At 36.0% G+C, this 22,001-nt stretch overlaps 1 pseudogene; it reads right to left on the reverse strand.

Annotated features, from left to right (window-relative positions):
* Positions 1-732: 732 nt before the first annotated feature.
* Positions 733-22,001, reverse strand: part of LOC144367058 (cytochrome P450 3A12-like) — a 32,969-nt pseudogene continuing 11,700 nt past the window's right edge.

Raw genomic sequence — 22,001 nt, forward strand, 5'->3', positions numbered from 1 at the left:
TATGAAATCTAAGCTAGAGATATAGTAATAACTATTTCAGTAGAGTGTTACAAATTTTGTGCTTCAAAAATGACACAAGGCCACTATAAATATATTTTTTCCAGCAGTGGGGAAACTCACAGTGGATTAACTCTATCTTACTATTTAATTTGAATTTCTGAAAAAGCTCCAAGTATTCACTGATTGTGATGATCAATAGATTGAATTTTGACTCTCACTCATTCAGTACTATATATCCCCTTAAATGGACATAAAGGCTTCAGATAAACTTCTATACGGATATGTTTATTGACTTTCTCATTATAAAATTTATCACAACATATTTCAAAGAACACATCATATATCAATGTCACTACAAAAGCCACCACAACCACCCTCATTTTCATTAAAAATTATTGACAAATTTGGTGATAATTGTTGATTCTCTAATCAGAGCTCAGGGGGAGCTGCCAGTATTAACTGGCAATGAGAGGAGAGAGTCAATTAGATGCATAAAGGGTGAGTCTTTACATCTGGAACTGAAGTGGGCACCTCCTTTCCATCAGAAAATACATAATACTTTGCACAGACCCTGAGCAAGCTCAGCAAATGTCCAGCATCTCTTATCATTCATCAATTGAGGAATATAGAGTCTATCTTCATTTTGAGTTTTCTTCACAAAATACATTTTTGTTCTCTGATGTTCTGGGTCCCAGTCTCTGAGGACAACAATGCACAAATCCTTAGAGAAGTTCAGGCTCCACTTACTGTCCCATCGCTGCACACAACCTTCAGAATAATGGGCTTTTCAGGTTGAAGAAGTTCTTGATTGGTTAATTTCTGGGGAATCTGTAACTATAGACAAGCACATGGAGCAGCAATGAATGAAATACCAAGAATGAAAGCAGCAAGGTAGAGAAGATACGTAAAGCCCAGTGATGCTCCACAAACAAAAAAACTACTTTTAGTATCATTTACTTTGAATTCATTCTACTCATTCTCTAAAGTGTATCATAATTGCATAGTAAAATTATTCATTTATCTGAAAATTATTTCACAAGCATTTATCCTGTACAAGGCCTGATACAGGGAGGTTCTGCAAGTTCTGGTGAGGAGAGCTTCTCTTAAATATCAGAACCTTGTGATCACTACACCTCATCACTGTGCACAGGGTCTCTCCAGGAGACTTGGGCTGAATTTACACTGTGCTCAAATTCACGGTTCACACATACACATGTCACACTAATCTGCAATGAGTCCATATGTTTTTTACACTTTAGTCTTCTTAAAGCCATAGATTTAGAGCCCCCATGGTGAAGAACTCTAAATCTCAAAGATGGTGCAAAAGAGACTCACTGGACTATAGATCTAAGAATTAAATGATGAATGAGCATAAATTTTTCTGTGACTCTGCCCCTCTATTTGGAAAAACATCTTCAAATAAAATATTATTTACATTAAAAGCTACTGACCTGTGTTTCCTTACAAGTTTGGAAAGAGAAGGTCTGCATTACTTTGACAAAAGCAAGTTTTATGTTCATGAGAGCAAACCTCATGCCAATGCAGTTTTGGGGGTCATTTTCAAAGGGCATGTACACATAAGGATTGATGCTGTCCTTGTTATTCTTACTGAACCTGGTTCCACAATAGATAAGAATTCAAAAAAATATTAAAAGCACAACAGTTACTTGTTTCAGTTTGTGCCTTAGACACCCCTAAGCAATCATGTAAAAAATGATTTCTGGGCTGGTCATTAAAATCCAGCTGTGGTTTTTCTATGAAAATTGTTAAGCTATGGAATTTTTCTACCTTTCTCTTCGTTAGCCTATAGGAATTTTTCCACTTTTCTCCCCCTTATCCTATAGGATCTTTCAGTCTTTCTGAGACGAGATAAATGCTGTTTCAAAGAAAATTATGGTAAATTGAGACAGTAAAAGAAAGAAAACATGGTAAACATAATGGCGGTGGGTGCAGAGAGATCAAGTCTCTTACCTCATCAGCTGCACGGGCATAGGGAGTCCTAAACCATCTAAATGCTGTTTGCTCAGGATCACTAGGCAATGGTGACCTGATGTGGATCTGGGGTGAACAGTCTGGGCCTCTCAGAACACACACGGAGCCTGGATTGGCTGAATTCAAGCTCCTGTTTGCCTGTTTCTCGCAGACAAACTGCTATGACTCAGTACTAAACAATCCCACTGAAACAACTGGTCTGCCCTTCTGATCATATGGAGGTTAATGCCAACCGAGCCTTCATAGGCTGTGGCCACAGGATTGAAATGGGGCTTGAGAGAGGCAGTCAGGACCCACCCATTGCATTGGTCACCCAGCAAAGCGAACAAACTGTCAACATTTGCATGGGATACCACCATGGCAGAGAACTGATATCACCAGAATGCAGCTGAGGAGATAACTTCGTTGAAACTAGCGGCGACAGGTGTGTAATCCCCTAGCCTTCCCTCTCCACACAGCGGGAAAACCTTAAAGCCTCTCCCAGCTCTCCCATGAGCGCTAGAGCCAGACCAACGAATCAGAAGTGGCACGGGACCCGCGGCGCGGAACTCCCAGCTACCGCTCTCACCTGTGCTGACAACTGAGGTCTCTTGCATCAGCTACCAGTGGGGGGTGGCTACCAGAGGGCAAGAAAAATTCGCTGAGGGTTCTCAGCCCCAAGCTATACAAACTTAGGGTCTTAGGGAATGGCAAACAGGGAGAGTGTGCCCAGTCGTTCATGAAAACAGGGCTCCTGGAAGCAGCAGATTTGGTGTGTAGCCAGTGTTGTGGTGAGCATCATCGGTGAGTGGGGCCTGGTTTGAGGAAAAGTGGGGAAGTGACTAGACACAAGAGAAGATCCTAGGCACTCAGGATTTAGACTCACCCAGTCTGGGAGGAGGAGCTGCTGCACAGTGATTGGTTCCTGCATATTGAGAGGAGTAGCTTGGCCCGGTGGGGACAACTCCACCTACTGGAAAAAAAGTTAATCAAACTCTAAGACTGAATTTATACATTTTTTTTTAATTTGAGTTTTTTTTTATTTTCAGTTTTTTGTTTTTTTAAATTTTTTTAAACTTTTTTTAAATTTAAATTTTTATTTTTCATTAAATTTCTAATTTTTTCTTTTCTTTTTTTTTCTTTTCATTTCTTTTCAATTTTCTTATTCCCGTTTCTTAAATTCTACATGCGTACTCTCATTCTTTTTAGTTACTTCTTCCCTTCCCTTCTAATACCTTTCCTCCCAAGCATCAAATAAATTTATAGGAGTAAACAGTACCTCAGCACTCAAACAGAACAAGAAGTAACATGAGCAGCATGAAAAAGCAAGGAAGAAAAAGAGTACATACAATGCAGGACAGCCTAAATATTCAGGAGGACCTAGAGTCATCAGAAAAATGGTCAAATAAAGAACTCAAAAAATACCTTAGACAGATGGAATGGAACCTTAAAGAGGATATGAGACAGCAAGTTCAAACAGTGAAAGAACATATTGAAAATGAATTACATAAACAGATAAAAGAAAAAGTTGAGCATCTTTATCAGGAGATAGAGATTATTAAAAAAAAATCAAACAATAATTCTAGAAATGAAGGAAACTATAAACCAAATTAAAAACTCAAATGAGAGTATCACTAACAGAATGGAGCAAGTAGAAGCCAGAACGTCAGATAACGAAGACAAAATATATTATCTTGAAAAAAGTCTAGCCAACTCAGAAATGCTGGTTAAAAATCACGAGAAAAACATACAAGCCATATGGAATAACATAAAAAAAAATTTAAGAGTCATTGGGATAGAGGAAGGTATGGACAGTTAAAACCAAAGAAATGAGTAACCTGCTGAATGAAATAATTACAGAAAACTTTCCAGAAATAAAAAGGAAATTGATATACAAATTGTAGATGCATATAGGACACTGAGCATACAAAATCAGAGTAGACCAACGCCGAGACACATTGTTATGAAGATATCCAATATAAAGAACAAAGAGAAAATATTAAAAGCTACAAGAGAAAGGAGGCATATTACATTCAGGGGTAAACCAATAAGGTTAACAACAGATTTTTCTTCACAAACGCTGAAAGCGAGAAGATCCTGGAACAATGTATATATAAAACTGAAAGACAATGGATGCCAACCAAAAATTCTGTATCCAGATAAATTAAGTTTTAGGTATGACAACAAAATATAAATCTTTCATGATAAACAAAAGTTAAAAGAATTTACAGCCAGAAAACCAGCATTGCAAAGCATCTTGAGCAAAACACTACATGAGGAAGAAATGAAAAACAATAACCAAAACCATCAGTGGGAAGTGCCTCAGTAAAGACAGAGGGTGGGGGAAAGCTAATCATAGAGAAAAAAACTAAATTTTAAAAAAAGATATATAATCAAACATGGCTTGAAGTACCAACCATATATAAATAGTAACTCTAAATGTTAATGGCTTAAACTCTCCAATAAAGCGACATAGGCTGGTAACGTAGATTAAATAAACAAATCCAACAATATGCTGCCTCCAGGAGACACATCTGATTGGAAAAGAAATACACAAGCTGAAGTTTAAAGGTTGGAAAAAAATAAACCATGCACACAGTCCTGGTAAGCAAGCAGGGGTGGCCATCCTCATATCGAATAAAATCGACTTCAAGACTAAATTAATCAAAAGGGATAAGGAAGGACATTATATACTGTTAAAAGGAAGCATTCACCCACAAGGCATAACAATTATCAATATTTATGCACCAAATAATGGTCCTGCGAAGTTCATACAACAAATTCTCCTCAAGTTCAAGAACCAAATAGACCACAACACAATAATTATGGGTGACTTCAACACACCTCTCTCACCATTGGACAGATCCCCCAAACAAAAGTTGAGTAAAGAAACTATAGAACTCAATATCACAATCAATAATCTAGACTTAACTAACATATATAGAATATATCAACCATCATGAAGTGGATATACTTTTTTCTCAACAGCACATGGATCCTTCTTAAAAATAGACCATGTATTATGCCATAGGGCAACCCTCAGTAAATATAAAAAGGTGGAGATAATATCATGCATTTTATCTAATCATAATGGAATGAAACTGGAAATCAATGAAAAAAGAAGAAAGGAAAAATCCTATGTCACATGGAAAATGAACAATATGTTCCTGAATGATCAATGGGTTACAGAAGGCATAAAGGAGGTAATCAAAAAATTCTTAGAGATAAATGAAAATACAGACACAATATATCGGAATCTATGGGACACAATGAAAGCAGTTTTAAGAGGGAAATTCATCACCTCGAGGTCAGTCCTCAAAAAAAGAAAAAAACAACAAATAAAAGAGCTCACACTTCATTTCACAGCCCTAGAAAAGGAAGAGCAAAACAACAGCAAATGTGGCAGAAGGCAAGAAATAATTAAAATCAGAGTGGATATCAAAGAAATTGAAACAAAAGAAACTATTGAAAAAATTAACAAAACTAAAAGTTCGTTCTTCGAAAAAATAAATAAGATCGACAGACTCTTAGCCATGCTAAGAGTCCCCATTCCTTTCATGGGGAGGAATAGACTAACTCTAGATAGGACAGAAGGCTGGAAGGGAAAGGAAGGGACCAGGGGACTAGCAAGGATGGTGAAATGTGATAAACATTATTATCTAAAGTACAGGTATGAAGACAGAATTGGTGTCAATATACTTTATAACAAACAAAGATATGAGAAATTGTGTTATATATGTGTACTAAGAATTGTAATGCATTTCATTGTCTTTTATGTTTAAAAAATCGATTTAAATTTTTTTTTAAAAAAAAATTTAGAATAATGAATGAACAAAAATTCATACCATTTTTCAAAAAAGTGTTATATATAGGAAAACTGATTAAAATACAAAGACATATATGAAAATAATTACATAGCTACCTGTATGTCATCTATGATAAAAAATACAATAACATACTTGGACAACCCTAGCCCAGGGTGGTTCCCTTTCCCAGAGGCCCTGTACCTTTCAGGGCAGAACTCCTCAGGCTCTGGCCAGTGATCTGGGACTTGATGAAGAACATAGCTTGATATAATCATCACTGTCCCCTTCCTAATGGGCACTCCATTGATTTCAAAATTTTTTTTACAGAGCCTCTCAAGTCTGCCAGAAATTGGGTACAAGCTGAGAGTTTCATTCACCACCATGTCCAGGTACTCCATGTGTAACAGGTATCATAGGTAGCAGGTTCCTGAAGAGAAAAAAAAGAGATTTTTGGAAATTCATGTTTGGAACTAACTTTAAACTCAATCTACATAGTTTTATTAAAGTGTTAGGAAGTCCCAAGAATAACAGAATGGAGAAGGAGAGTAGTACTTATAATTGACTAAGCATTGTTATAACAATCATGTCCACTTGACAACCATGTCCAAGACCCATTGAGAAGTGTAAAGTAGTTATGTACATAAGAGACTTTTGGGAATATCCTAAATTCAGTGTATAATATCCTCAGCATCATCATGTACTACTTTTCCTCATGTGATGAAAAGTAACTAATAGAATATGACAATTACACTGAGGCAAAATATGTGAAAGTCACAGTTACTTTTCTCTAGAAAAGTCACATGTCTATTTTTCAAGGAAATAGAAAAGAGGTAATAACCCATTATATATTAGTTTTTTCTTGAATAATTCTGCTTTGAGTATATATATGAAACTTAGAGATAACACTACATCATGTAAAAAATGTTGGGATAAACTGGTAACTTTCATCTCAGTACCACCAAAAGAAGGCTAAGATTCGATGGCACCATGTCACACAATTTCAGTTTCAGAGAACATTCTAAGGAGGACAGGAAGCCACTCTCAGACCCACCCCTTGGATCAGTCTCCTGGTTGTTCTTCAGGGCTTCATTGTGAGCTCTGAAGAAGAGGCTTTGTGCCCACTTCACTGCCAAACCAGCCATGCCAGCCCCAGAAACCATGTGCCTTCATATACAATAGACTCCCTGTTTAGGCAGAGGTGTGAGGACAGCAAGAACATGTGGCTAATGCCTGGTGTGACATTGGAGAGGACACAAGGTAGAAGTAAAGTGTTTGGTTAAGGAGCCAGAAAACCTGACTCATCCCTTGGCTGCTTCTCTCTAATACATGACTAGAGTGTGAAGATGTGTGGAGCAGAGCAGAGTCAGCCTGCCCACCAAGGCCAGGCTGACTCAGCAAACAGACAGGCAGGAGTTCATGCCATAGCTCAGCAGAGATAATGATCTGGACACTGGAGTGACACATGCTTACGCTTCCTAGGTATAATCATGGTAGCTGGTAATGGATACAACTGAAACTACACTCTTTTAAAAATTCCTTGTAGTTTTGGGAATAACATTTTCCCCAAAATACTGTTTTCTCATTTATTTGTCTCTTCAGATTATTTCAAATAGACCTGGTGAAAAGAATTAGTGACTATATTTTGGACAAGTCTCCTAGGAAGTGATGAGTAGGCAGTCTTGTTGAGGCCCTGCCTCTCTCCTTCCTCTCCAGGTACCATTTTCTCACCTTATTGGGCAAAGTCACTTCAATCTCCTGCTGCAGTTTGGTCTGGACTTCAGGATGAGTGGCTAGTTTATACAAAATGAAGGAAAAAGAACTGCTAGTGGTCTCATTGCCAGCAAAAATGAAGATAATTGATTGGGCCACAAGCTCCAGATCAGACAGGGCTAAAGGAAGAGAAAACAGAATTTAGGTAAATCCAACAAATCAAAATATCAGAGTTTAGAAGAAGAGAGGTCCCATTAAATCCCACCGATCACTAGCCAGGACCATGGAAAAGCAATTCAGAGGCATTCTCAAAGTGGTTTTCACTTTCATGTCTATCTGATAGGGGAGACAAAGGAAAACTTTTTTAATACAGTTTTCCTGAGATCCATACCACTCTTGGACTTAGCTACTAACTGTGCCATTCTCAGCACCACCAAAAATAGGTAATTTCAAGAGATACCATTTCTATCTAAGATACACAGTATGATCAATATGGACTTTTAGATACCTGGGCCCTGAAATAAACATGGTCCCTGTGCCAAACATGCAATTCAAGATAAATAAAAAAGAATACGCAAAACACGTGTTTGAAAGGTCTGCAGAGTTCAGATTTATTGATGATGGTTTTCTATGATGATGTCATGAGAACATTTAATTATCAAACCTTTATCCCAGTGAGTATGAACCGAATGAAATAGGACTATAAAGTCAAGGTTCAGGCCAGGTACAGTGGCACACACTGGTAATTCCAGTGGGAGCCTGAGGCAAGAGGATCATGAGTGCAAAGCCAGTATCAGCAACAGTGAGGCACTATGCAACTCAGTGAGACCCTGTCTCTAAATAAAATACAAATTAGGGCTGGGGATGTGGCTCAGTGGTTGAGTGGCCCTGAGTTCAATTCCAGGTAACCCTCTTCCCTGCACCAAAAAATGTCAAGGTTTGGATCTTGACTGTTTGCATTCGTAGCTATTAGCCACATGTGAATGTTTAAATTTTAAACAGTTCCTCAGTGGCACTAGCCACATGTAAAGTGCTAAAAAGGCACATATGTTTTGTGTTTATTTTATTGAGGAGTTAAACTACAGACTGTTTCTTTCATCACAGAAAGATGAATAGAACTTGGTAGATACATATAGGATTGATGGATGGATGGTTAGATAAATAGATAAGCAAATAGATAAATAGATAGATATATAATATGTACATGTGAACATAAAAAATGTACACTGGGTCTAGGGTTGTAGCTCAGTGGTAGAATACTAACCTAGCACACATTGAGGCACTGTATTTGGTCCTCAGCACCACATAAAAATAAAATAAAAGTATTGTGTACACCTACAACTAAAAAATAAAAATATCTTTTAAAAAATATGTATACTGGAAGGCTGTAGTAAGTCCAGTCCTCATGTCTAAAATTAATTGCTCAGCATTCAGGACTTTCTTCAGATTGTTGTCAAGGCAATAGCTACCTCAAATTAGAACTGCAATGGGAGTATTTGAGTATTACAGAAATAAACATGTTAATAGTGTTGTCTACCGAGAGTATCTAAAAGCAAAAATCCACAAGATGATCATAAATTTTGATTTCTAAATTCCATTATTTGCAAAAACAAAAACAAAAAACAAAACTGTCATGAGAAACAGAGCAGAAACCTAGAATATCTTAAATCAGAAAGCAAGAAAATACTTAACAAATAAATGAAAAGGGCACAGAATACACTATATACTGCTATAATGTGGTTACATGATGTTGGATGTACAAGACCAAGAGCAAACCCTAAGGAAATATATGGACTGTGAATGATAGAAGTGTGTAAATACAGGTTCCTGAACTGTGATAAATATAACTCTCTGGTGGTGGATATTAAGAATGAAGCAGTGTATTCATGACTACATGGAGAACCTCCATGTTTTCAGTTCAATATTGCTATGGCTAGAATAAACAGAAGCTACTTTTAAAACAAGGAGCCTACATGAAAGAAATTACAGTAGACAAATATGGGAGAATTGAGCATCAAAATAAAAATAGTAAGAAAATAAGTTGAATAAAAATACCATGCTAGTGAAAGAAATACTTGTTTATATCAGATTCAACATTTGAACATGGCTCTAGGTGTACTTCTCTAGAAAGTTCCTCAGGCTACTGTATATGATATGGAAGCACGCACTTTCTGCAACTAGGTAGAAATACTCTCCTTCCTGGAAAATCTCCTGCACATTTCCAGAACAATCCTTCTCCTGAGTTTCCCATCAGTAGATGAGGTAGCAACCTTGTTTACTTTTATGAGACAACACATCTTTTGAATTCTGAAAATTTATCATGATCTGAAGAAAATCCAGCCGATGCTTGAAACTGAGAGATTTCAAAGATAGAAGGTTAAGTATAAAGTCAGAAATAAATTAAGAGTAAAGAACTTATCTTCCCTTTTGAGACTATGACTTCTTCAAGTACAAAAGTCCAGCTGGAGTTTCCTAAGTCATCAGTGAAGAAAAGCATCCATATACAAACTTTGGAGAGTAAGACGTTTCCCTGAGTGAAAACTGGCTGTGGTGTCCAATAGCTACTGGCCTTTGTTCTCCCTACTTTTGAGCTCCTGTGGATTCTGAACACAGCCTCCTGGCCAGAGAGTGGCTGGCTTTGTCTCCTGTTGCATTTGTTTGCTTAGGGAGAAGTTCTGGACTTCAATATTTTGTTTTACTATCTTAATTCTTCACCAAAGATGCCACAGATTAATCTCCTACCATTTTTAGAGCTCATCATCAGATTTTGGGCAAGCTTCTTGAATGACCCCACAATGCTTGATGCTACTAACTTTGCACTGACACCTGGAGGGCTCATCCTGGCTCCCTGGCCTGCACACATCCTTGTGCTGGCCTTTTCAGACATGAGGAAAAACCTTCACCTAAAGAACCCCATGACTTCTCCATGAGGGGCCAGACAGTTCCAGCTACCCTGAGGATGCCTTCTGTGGAGAGTATGTAAAGTGAGAGGTTTGGAAATGCAATGATTCTTGACCATATAAAATCTGATGAAATTACAGCACCAGGAAAATAATTTTTATGTTGAAATTTTATCTATTGAAGAGAAGGGATATGATAAAACATTTTTCTTCTATTTAAAAAAATCATTTCAACTGATATATAAGAACATTAAGCTATACATATTAACAATGTACCTGATTACTTTGATATATGTATATGCTGTTTGATGTTTATTTCAGTTTAGACACATCTTTAATTGCATTTATCATTTCCTGATGGTGGATGATTTCAAAATTTATTAGGCTGAATTAAAAAGAACAATTTTAACATAGTGCTGCAATAAATATGGGAGTGCAGATATCTCTTTGACATACTGATTTCCATTTTCTTTGGTTATACACCTATTAGTGCGATTTCTGGATCGTACGGTGGGTCTGTATTTGATTTCTGAGGGCCCTTCTCATAGTTTTCCATAAAGGCTGTCCTAATTTACATTCTACTCAACAATGTACAAGGACTCCTTTTTAGAGCATTTGGGCCTTTTTCTAACAGCAATATTTATGCCTTGACAAACTAAATTCCATGCCCATTATTTAATTGTAAATGCTTTCTCTCTGATTCATTATTTTTTCAGTATTTGGAATATATAATTTTATTTATTTAAGTCTTTTTTATTAGTAATTTTTAGTTATATGAGAGTAGAGTCCTTTTTGACATAATTATAAAAGTATGGAATATATCTTACTCTAATTCAGTTCCCTCTCTAATTCATTCTTGTTTCTCAATTACCAGATGCTAAATTCTTTATTCTCCCCAAATGAAAACTCTCTACTACTCTCAATCAAGAGTTCTGCATCTATCTTTTAAAAATATACAAAGAAGTATAGAAGTCATACACTCATGGGCATATAAATTATCAAACCTTCTCTGTAACCACAACCAGATTTTACCTGTTGTTTCTCTTGAAGGCAACTTTCTTTCATTCTCTTTATAGCATACTTTAAAAAATTTGTGACATTTTTTGGAAACAGAGAGATATTCTTTGTCTCATGAATTGGAGTAAGGAATGGAAATATTACTTCAGGGGAAATAAAAAACAAAGGACACGTCAGTGAAAATGTAAAATTTACCTGGAGCAATTATATCTTTTCTACCAATCAGAAAAGTGGAAGTCACAAGGGTTCCTAAAGTGGAACTCTTTCTATTGGGACCACTGATTGAGCTTCAGGCCACTGGCTGAGCAAGAGGATATCATTTATAGGTGCACCACAATACCAGTAAGATCAGTGGCCCCTTCTGCATCTGGGGAGTGACCATAGGAGCAAGATGAAAACCCTGACCCCTTTCTCTTTTATGTACTGGAATAGAGTGTCTTTGGATAAAACTAGGCTTCAGTCTGAGGCTGCAGTTAATCATGCTCTTCAAGAAAGAGCGGTTAGGATGGAGCCAACAGAACATGTGTTTCTCAAGCCCACGGGAGGAATCCAGAAGTCATTATTAGAAAGAAAATTGGAAAACTCAAATTATGGGCAAATTGATCAATGTATACCTAAATAAACACTGGATGAAAGGAGAAATATAGTGAAATAGTTAAAGTATTGAAAGGAAACAAAGGAGGCATAATATATCAAACTTATGGAATGGAGAAAAAGCCATCATTGCTCAGAGGGAAATTCTTATCTATTAAATAAAAACAAAGATTGCAAATGAATGATCAAACTTCACATAATAAATCATAAAAAACGAAAGGCAAATTAAACTTAAAGGAAACAGAAGGAAGAAAATATTAAGAACCAAAGTGGAAACTAATCAAATAAAAAATAAAATCATTAGCAGAAATTAATAAAAACAAATGCAATTCTTTGAAAAAAACAACAAAATTTGCAAAATAATAGCTACGCTCACCCAGAAATAGAAAGGCCACAGTTAGTAGCATTCAAAATTAAAACTGGGGAAATACTGACATTATAAACATAGAAAGAATTAAAAAGATGTTGTAACAATCAGATTATCATAACAACTATACAAATTACATAAATTAAATAGAAATATTTCTAAAAAGACACAAACAACAAAAATTGACACAAAAAGTAATATAAAATATATATTGACATACATCATGTGATGACACTAAATTAGAAATTAAGAACTTTCCTACAAAGTGAAGCTCAGGTCCAGATGTTCCATGGACAATACTTTAACTCTTTATATATATTCATAGAAATACCTAGTATTTTCTAAATATAGACTATAGTGAACACTTGTAAAAAATCCTAAAATACCCATGTTAATGTAATCCTAAAACTTAACACAAAGATAGCACAGGAGAACCACAAACTGATATATCTTATAATTATGGATGCAAAATCTCAACAAAATAATTTGTTGTTTTCTCTCTCTCTCTCTCTCTCTCTCTCTCTCTCTCTCTCTCTCTCTCTCTTCCCACTTATCTATCTCTCCAAAGTATCTTTCTCTCTTTTCTCCTGCTACTAGTCAACATCTTTTGATTTCTATTTTATGCTTCCTAAGATCTAATAACTCTATATCCCCATCTTCAACCTCCTTAAAAACTCATCCTAAACCCGCCCCCCATTCTTTTTTTGTCCACCATTATAAACTGTAGGTCCTTTTGCAACCCACTGTTTACATTGTTAATAATAATTAAATTCACCATTTCTGTCTGTTGTGACAAAACTGTAAGCATCTCAATAGAAGCTATTTGGTTTAATTAAGGCTGAATATTGTTTGCATTGGTATATGTTAATATTGATCTCCTCCTTAAAGGAGAGGTCATGGAATTTTTTAAGGACACAATAAATCTCTTGGTAAAAACTGTAATACCTTATATCTACACTGATAAAGGGAAAGACACACAAACAATGTAAAAAAAAAAAAACAAGGGAAGAAAGTGCCCCAAACAAACGAAGATACATTACTAGAACCAATGGCCAGCACAGCAGAAGAGATGTCCAAGAGGAGTTCAGGATGTATGTAATTAAAATGTTCTATGAATTAAAGTAAGCTATAAGAAAGCAAATACACTCAACCAAAGGTCATTTCAATAAAGAGCTACACAGCCAAATACAGGAAGAAAAAGATTACTTCAATAAGAAGATATTCTACCATAAATAGGAAAATAAATCATTGAGATGAAGGAAACAATAAAGCAAATTAAAAACTCAATAGAAATCACCAACAGACTAGATCACTTGAAAGATAGGATCTCAGACAATGAAGACAAAATATATAATTTTGAAAGTAAAGTTGACCACACAGTGAAGATGGTAAGAAACCATGAGCAGAACATTCATGAATTATAAAAAGGCCAAATGTAAGAATTATTGAGATAGAAGAAGGCATAGAGTTCCAAAACAAAGAAATGAACAATTTATTCAATGAAATAATATCAGTAACTTTTCCAAACCTGAATAATGAATTGGAAAATCAAATAAAAAAGGCTTACAGGACACCAAGTGTACAAAATCACCACAGATTCTACACCAAGGCACATAACAATGAAAATGCCTAACATACAGAATAAATAAAGAAATTTAAAAGCCACAAAAGAAAGAAATCAGATTACATATAGGAGGAAATCAATTAGGATCTCTGCAGATTTCTAAACCCAGACCTTCAAAGCAAGAGTGTCCAGGAAAAATATAAACCAAACTCTGAAAGAAAATGGATGCCAATTAAGAATCTTATATTCAGAAAAAATTAAGCTTTAGATTTTATGATAAAGTGAAAACCTTTCATAATAAACAATAATTAAAAGAATTTACAACTAGAAAGCCTGGACTACAGAATATTCTTAGCAAAATATTCCATGAAGAAAAAATAAAAAACAACAATGAAAATCAGCAAAGGGAGGAAGTACACTAAAGGAAAAGCCAATCAAAGGAGAAACTAAGTCAAGATAAAAACCAAAAATAAAGCAAAATGACTGGAAATATGAACTATGTTTCAATAATAACCCTGAATGTTAATGGCCTAAACTCATCAATCAAAAAACATAGTCTGGCAGATTGGATATTTTAAAAAACCAACAATATGCTGGCTTCAAGAGGCTTATCTCATAGAATAAGAAATCCACAAACTGAAGGTAAAAGGTTGGGAATAAATATACTACTCACATGTACTGTGTAAACAAGCACAGGTTTCCATCCTCATAACAAATAAAGTAGACATTAAGACAAAGTTAATCATAAGGAATAAAGAAGGACATTTTATACTGCTTAAGAAAACCATTCATCAACAAGAAATAACAATTATAAATATGTATGCACCAAACAATGAGTTATGGGCTAACAAGAAAAGACCAAATGTAATGGCCATCTACATTCATCAAACTCTTCTTAATTTTAAGAGTAAAATAGACCACAATACAATAATACTTTGTGACTTTAACACAACACATTCACCACTGGATGGACCTTCCAAACAAAAGCTTAACAAAGAAACTATAGAATTCAATAATATAATCAATAAATTAGACTTAACAGACATATAGAGAATATTTTATCCATCAATGAGTGAATACACTTTCTTCTTAGCAGCACATGGATCTTTCTCTAAAATAGATCATATATTATGCCACAAAGCAACTCTTAGCAAATATAAATAGAGATACTATCCTGCATGCCATTTGATTATAATGGAATGAAATTAGAAATTAATGATAAAATGAAAAACAGAAACTACTCAAACACCTGAAGACTAAATAATATGCTACTGAATGAGCAAGGGATAGCAGAAAATATCAGAGAGGAGATTAAAAAATTCTTAGAGGTAAATGAGACCAATGATACAACATATTGGAATCTCTAGGACACTATGAAGATGGTACTAACAGGAAAGTTCATTGCATGGAGTTCATTTCTTTAAAGAAAAAAATGTCAATACATAAATGACCTAAAATTACATCTCAAAGCCCCCCAAAAAAGAATAATCAACACCAAAAGTAGTAGAAGACAGGAAATAATTAAAATCAGAGCTGAAATCAATGAAACTGAAAAAAATGAAACATTTGAAAAAATTGACAAAACACAAAGTTTGTTTTTTGAAAAAATAAATAAAATTCAAAACCCTTAGCCACACTAATAAAGAGAGAGAAAATTTAAATTACTAAAATTTGTGTTTTAAAAAAAAGAAAATATCATGATGGACACATCTGAAATACAGAAGATAATTAAAAACTATTTAAAAAATTTATACTTCAATTAAATAGAAAATATCAAAGACTTTTCTAGAGTCATGATCTACCCAAACTGAATCAAGCTAATATACACAAGTTAAACAGATCAATTTCAAGCAAGGAAATAGAAGACACCATCAAAAGCTTACATACAAAGAAGAGCTCAACCAGTCAGATTCTCACAAGATCTTCAAAGAAGACCTAATGCCAATACTCCTTTAATTATTCCATGATAGCAAAATAGAGAATACTTCCAAACTCATTCAATAACTCTGATTCCAAAACCAGCCAAAGATAGATACATCAACAAAAGAAAATTTCAGACCAATATCTTTAATGAACATAGATGCAAAAATTCTCAATTAAATTCTGGCAAATTTATACTACCATAAGTGTTATACGGAGTTAATGAAATTTCCATTAAAATCCCAATGACATTCTTTATAGAAATAGAAAAGGCAATTATAAAATGTATTTGGAAAAATAAGAGACCCAGAATAGCTAGCAATCCTTAGCAAGAAAGAAAGCAGGAAGTACTATCACTACACCAGACCTTAAACTATACTACAGAGCTATAGTAACAAAAACAGCATGATATCTGCATTAAAATAGACTTTTAGACCAGCGGTACAGAATAGAGGACACAGAGACAAACCCACATTAATATGGGTATATCATACTAGACAAACATTCACTGGAGAAAAGAGCCTATTCATCAAATGGTGCTGGCAAAACTGGAAATCCATATTGGCACCAAAAAAGACTCGTAGACCAATGGGACAGAACAGAAGATACAGACACAAACCTACACAAATATAGTTATCTCATACCAGACAAAGGTGCCAAAAATATTCACTGGAAAAAAAAAGCCTCTAAAACAAATGATTCTGGGAAAACTAGAAATACACATGTAGCAAAATGAAATTAAGTCCCTACCTCTCACCATGCATAAAACTTCACTCACAATGAATCAAGGACCTAGAAATTAGTCCAGAGACCATTCACATAATAGAAAAAAAAGTATGCCCAAACTTTCATTATGTCAGATTAGACTCTGACTTTCTTAACAAGACTCCTAAAGTGCAAGAAATAAATTCAATAAACAATAAATGGGATGGATTCAAACTGAAAAACTTCTTATCAACAAAAGAAACAATCAATAAAGTGAAGAGAGAGCCTAAAGAATGGGGGCAAATTTTGACAACATGCACATCATATAAAGCACTAATCTTCAGGATATATAAAGAACTCAAATAACTTAACATCAAACACACACACACACACACACACACACACACACACACACACACACACACACCAGCAAATAACCCTATAAATAAATGGGCTATGGAATTGAACAGACATTTCTCAGAAGAAGATATACAATTGATCAACAAATATATGAAAAAATGTTCAATATCTCTAGTAATTAGAGAAATGCAAATCAAAACTACTCTAAGATTTCATATAACTCCAGTCAGAATGGCAGTTATGAAGAATACAAGCAGAACTAGATGTTGGTGTGAATATGAGGGGAAAGGCACTTACATTGCTGGTTGGACTGCAAATTGGTGCAACCACTTTGGAAAGCAGTATGGAGATTCCTCAGAGAAGTTGGAATGGAACCACCATTTGACCCAGCTATCCAACTTCTTGGTTTATACCCAAAGGATTAAAAATCAGCATACTACAGTGGTGCAGCTACATCAGTGTTTATAGCAGCACAATTCACAATAGCTAAACTGTAGAACCAACCTAGATGCCCATAAACAGATGAATGGATAAGGAAAATGTGGTACATATACACAGTAGAATATTATTCAGCATTAAAAGAGAGTAAAGTCATGGAATTTTCAGATAAATGGGTGGAGTTGGAGAATAACATGCTAAGTGAAGTAAGCCAATCCCCAAAATCAAAAATCCAAATGTTTCTCTCATAAATGGATGCTGATCCATAATGGGTGGGTGGGGGTCATCTGAAAAATAAAAAAAACTTTGGATAGGGCAAGAGAAATGGAGGAGAGATGGGTGTAGGATTGATGGTGGAATGAGATGGACATCATAACCCTAGAAACATGTATGATGACACAAATGGTGTGAATCTACTTCATCTACAAAGACAGAAGTGAAAAGTTGTGTTCCATTTGTGTTTTATGTAGAGGAATGCATTCTGCTCTCATCTATAATTCATTAGAACAAATAAATAAATACTTCTTTAAAAAAAGAAATGAAGTACTCACACATGCTTCAGGATGGAAGAATTTGAAAATACAATGATAAATGAAAGAAGTCAGACATGCAAAGCCACATATTGTAGGATTCATTAATACAAAATTCAAAGGAGCTGGGGATGTGGCTCAAGCGGTAATGTGCTCACCTGGCATGTGTGTGGTGCTGGGTTTGATCCTCAGCACCACATAAAATAAAGATGTTTTGTTCATCAAAAACTAAAAAATAAATATTAACGCCCCCCCTCTCTCTCTCTCAAAAAAAAAAAAAAAAAGAAAAGAAAATTTACAGTATCAGCAAATGTATAGTCAGAAAATAGACCCATGGTTGCTTAGGCTTGGGGAATAGAGAGGTGATAATGAAGTGGTAGTCTGCTTCTGAGTTGATAAATGGTCACTAGTGATGGCTGAGTATATCTTTGTACTGAAAACAATTTAATTGTATAATTAAGTGGGATAATTAAAAGATTATTAATTATGTATCAATAATCATCTTATTTAAATAGAGGGAATAAATAACATGGTAGTCCACATACTTAATGAGAGAAGCAAAGGGTCAAAGAAATTAAATTTTAAGAGCTTCTTGACTTTCTTCACAAAGGGATTTTGTGGGTTGTTGAGAGAATCGATTATCACTCCAAATGATGTCGCAGTGATCACATCCATGCTATAGGCCCCAAAGATGCTGAATAGAGAAAGATATGGAAAGATAAAATCAATGCCTCTTCCCAACTCTCCCAGTACACATGCAGCAAGAAGTAGGAGTAAGTCCACATATCCAGGCAAGACAAGCAGAGAGCCACACACTCACAATTATCTGCTGGACTATCAGATGAGTCTATGATCCCTTCACACTTACTATGAGGCCTTTATGAGTTGCAAATGAGGTACTTCCCTTGTTACAGGAGTGATAGGGACAGTGAGGTGAGTTAGACTCACCTCTGAACTCAAGAAGCTCACCCACACAGGGATAAGATTCATAATCAGACACACTACAGTAGCACAAATAGAATGTGAATGATAGTAGTTGTGTACAAACTGAGCTTTATCAGGACAAGGGAGGAATAACTGAGTCTTCCTAGAGGACTCACAAAAGGTGATCTTGACCTTGACAGTATTTTGTCTTCTAGTATATCCAAAGTCACAAATAGCAGCCAAACAAACCTTGGTGGATACAGGAGACATCCTGTCTCCCTCAGCTGCCCTGTCTCCTTCTGGAAGCAGCTCTTTCTTGGATGAACAGTTGAAGTTGTGACTCCAAACCCTTGATTTTGTCTGTTCATTGTACAAGCTCAACATTTGGAATTCGGTTCTGCGGAAGGCAGTTGGAGAAGCTCCTGGTAGAGCTCGGAATGTCAGAGCTGCCCTGCTACTTACTCTTTCAAGTTGATAAACTTGCCCTTCTGATTCCAGTCTCATGTTTTTCACCAACGCATCCCCCTACTGGTTAATGATGGAAAACATCTATGCACAAAACACAAGATTGTCCATAGTTAAGTGAGGAGACTCAGTCCCCAAGGCTATGGCTTTCACAGGATGAAGAAGTGTGAGACATTTATAATGAATCTTACTATATCTTTTCTAAAACATAAAGAAAAAAGAATATTTTCAGTAAGTTCAAATTCAGAGGTCTATCCCTTTGAAAGGGACTACTATCTATCTCACTTTCTACCCATACCCAGATTAATCCTTTAAGTTTCCAATGAAAATCTTTCCCATTTTATTACCTCCTTGAATTTTCCCCTGGTGAAGGTTGGAGACAGCAGTGTTCTTATTCTTTTCCATTCTTCATCCTCAGACACAGTGATGGCTTTTTTCATAAATCCCACTGTACCAACATTCTAGAGTCCAAAGGAAAAGAGATATTGTCTACATAATTGTGGAGGTCTCCACAGTTGCAAAAGTTTGTTAAACAAGCTTTATTTATTAAAGAAATGTTAAGTGTGTGATAGTATAAAAAGAACACCTGGACTTAAACCTAATGATGTTCAAGATTGACTTCACACCTACTAAAACCAGTGGAAAATGTGATAGTAGGAGCAAATGTGACTCCATTTTGTTTTATGACTTCATCCTGTAAAACAACCATGCCAAGTAGAAGAGTCATAACTGGAGCAAGATGTTCTTTTCCTTTTGCTATATAAACCTTTAAGAATATGTAACTACCTAATGAGGTATTGTTTCTGTAACTAGGGTAACAGAGCTCTGTTTCTGTAACTGGGGTGACTGGGCTAACTGTGATTGGTTAGGCTTCCCTCTGCTTGATTGCACTGTCCCACTTCTGTAACCTGGCTTTCTTGAATTGACTAGAAGCCCTGAACATCCCTTGTGTGGTTTTCAGACTTATAAGGAGTGCCCTTGCAATTGTGCAAGACTGATCAGGGGAACAGTTTTATGTTTTGGTCAGCTGCCACTGGTGTGCCTCAATAAAGACTTGATTCAGTTATATGTGAGTGGTCTGGAAGTCAGTTTATGAAAACACTGGGATGAAGCTTTAAGTATAACATCTGGGGGCTCGTCCTGGATCCATTTCTTCCCTACCCTCACGCCAAATTTGCCTCCAAAGACGGGCCTTTGGATCTCCACCCCGGAGTAGAGGGGACCTCCTGAGAGACATTCCTCAACCTCACTACAAGGACGACTCCAATCCATCCCAGGATGCTCTGAAAAGCCTCTTGCAGGTTTGTCAGTAATGGTGAGTCGACTCTTCTGGGGGAAAAGGTCAGATTGGAAGCAGTCGCTTACACCTTCACTGGGACAGATGTTGTCACTCTCTCCCTGGAGGTCTCCCTGTGTGACCTCATCTGTCTGTATCTGGGGCCCACTGGAAGCCTCCCTGGGAGGCCTCATTTGTCTGGGGGCAGGAGGAGACGTGGTCTCTGCCCCATTAGTTGTCTCCCTGTGTGACCTCAGCAATTGTTGCTTGTCTTGTGTCTGTTCTGCTGTTTCTCCAGCGTCTTCTTGCTGTTTGTCATTTGTTCAGTGTCTCTTTGCCAGGCATTTGTCTTGTGTTTATCTGTCCGAGTGTTTTGCGCGGGCTCTTTTGTTGTTCTCATAAACACTCTTCTTTCATCAGGACTCCTTGGCTCCATGGACATCATGAGACAAGAAAGCACTACAGAGATCTCTACCTGTACCCCTTTAACTTGTTTTCTTAACCATTTTCAGAACTTTGTCTGTTGGTTTGTTTTTGTTTGTTCCCTTTGTGTTATGTGTTAATTTCGACCTCAGTTTGTTTCTAATGGGAAAAAATAGGATACTCATAGACAAGAGTTAATAACTAGAATCAACAAATGGTACTTAATCAAACTAAAAAGTTTTTTCTCAACAAGAGAGGTAAATAGGGAGCCTACATCCTTGGAACAAATCTTTACACCTAACACTTCAGATACAGCCCTAATATCCAGAGTATACAAAGAACTCAAAAAATTAAACAATAAGAAAACAAATAACCCAATCAACAAATTGGCCAAGGACCTGAACAGACACTTCTCAGAGGAGGACACACAATCAATCAACAAGTACTTGAAAAAATGCTCACCATCTCTAGCACTCAGAGAAATGCAAATCAAAACCACCCTAAGATACCATCTCACTCCAATAAGATTGGCAGCCATTATGAAGTAAAACAACAACAAGTGCTGGCAAGGATGTGGGGAAAAGGGTACACTTGTACATTGCTTGTAGGACTGCAAATTGGTGCAGCCAATTTGGAAAGTAATATAGAGATTTCTTGGATATCTGGGAATGGAAACACCATTTGACCCAGCTATTCCACCTTCTCGGTCTATTCCCTAAAGACCTAAAAAGAGCATGCTACAGGGACACTGCTACATGGATGTTCATAGCATCACAATTCACAATAGAAAGACTGTGGAAAAAACCTAGATGCCCTTCAATAGACGAATGGATAAAAAAATGTGGCATTTATACATAATGGAGTATTACTCTGCATTAAAAAATGACAAAATCATAGAATTTACAGGGAAATGGATGGCATTAGAGCAGATAATGCTAAGTGAAGCTAGCTAATCCCTAAAAAACAAATGCCAAAAGTTTTCTTTGATATATGGAGAGTAAATAAGAGCAGAGTTGGGAGGAAGAGCATGA

The sequence above is a fragment of the Ictidomys tridecemlineatus genome, chromosome 10 (assembly GCF_052094955.1).
Source record: "Ictidomys tridecemlineatus isolate mIctTri1 chromosome 10, mIctTri1.hap1, whole genome shotgun sequence".
Taxonomy (NCBI): Eukaryota; Metazoa; Chordata; class Mammalia; order Rodentia; family Sciuridae; genus Ictidomys; species Ictidomys tridecemlineatus.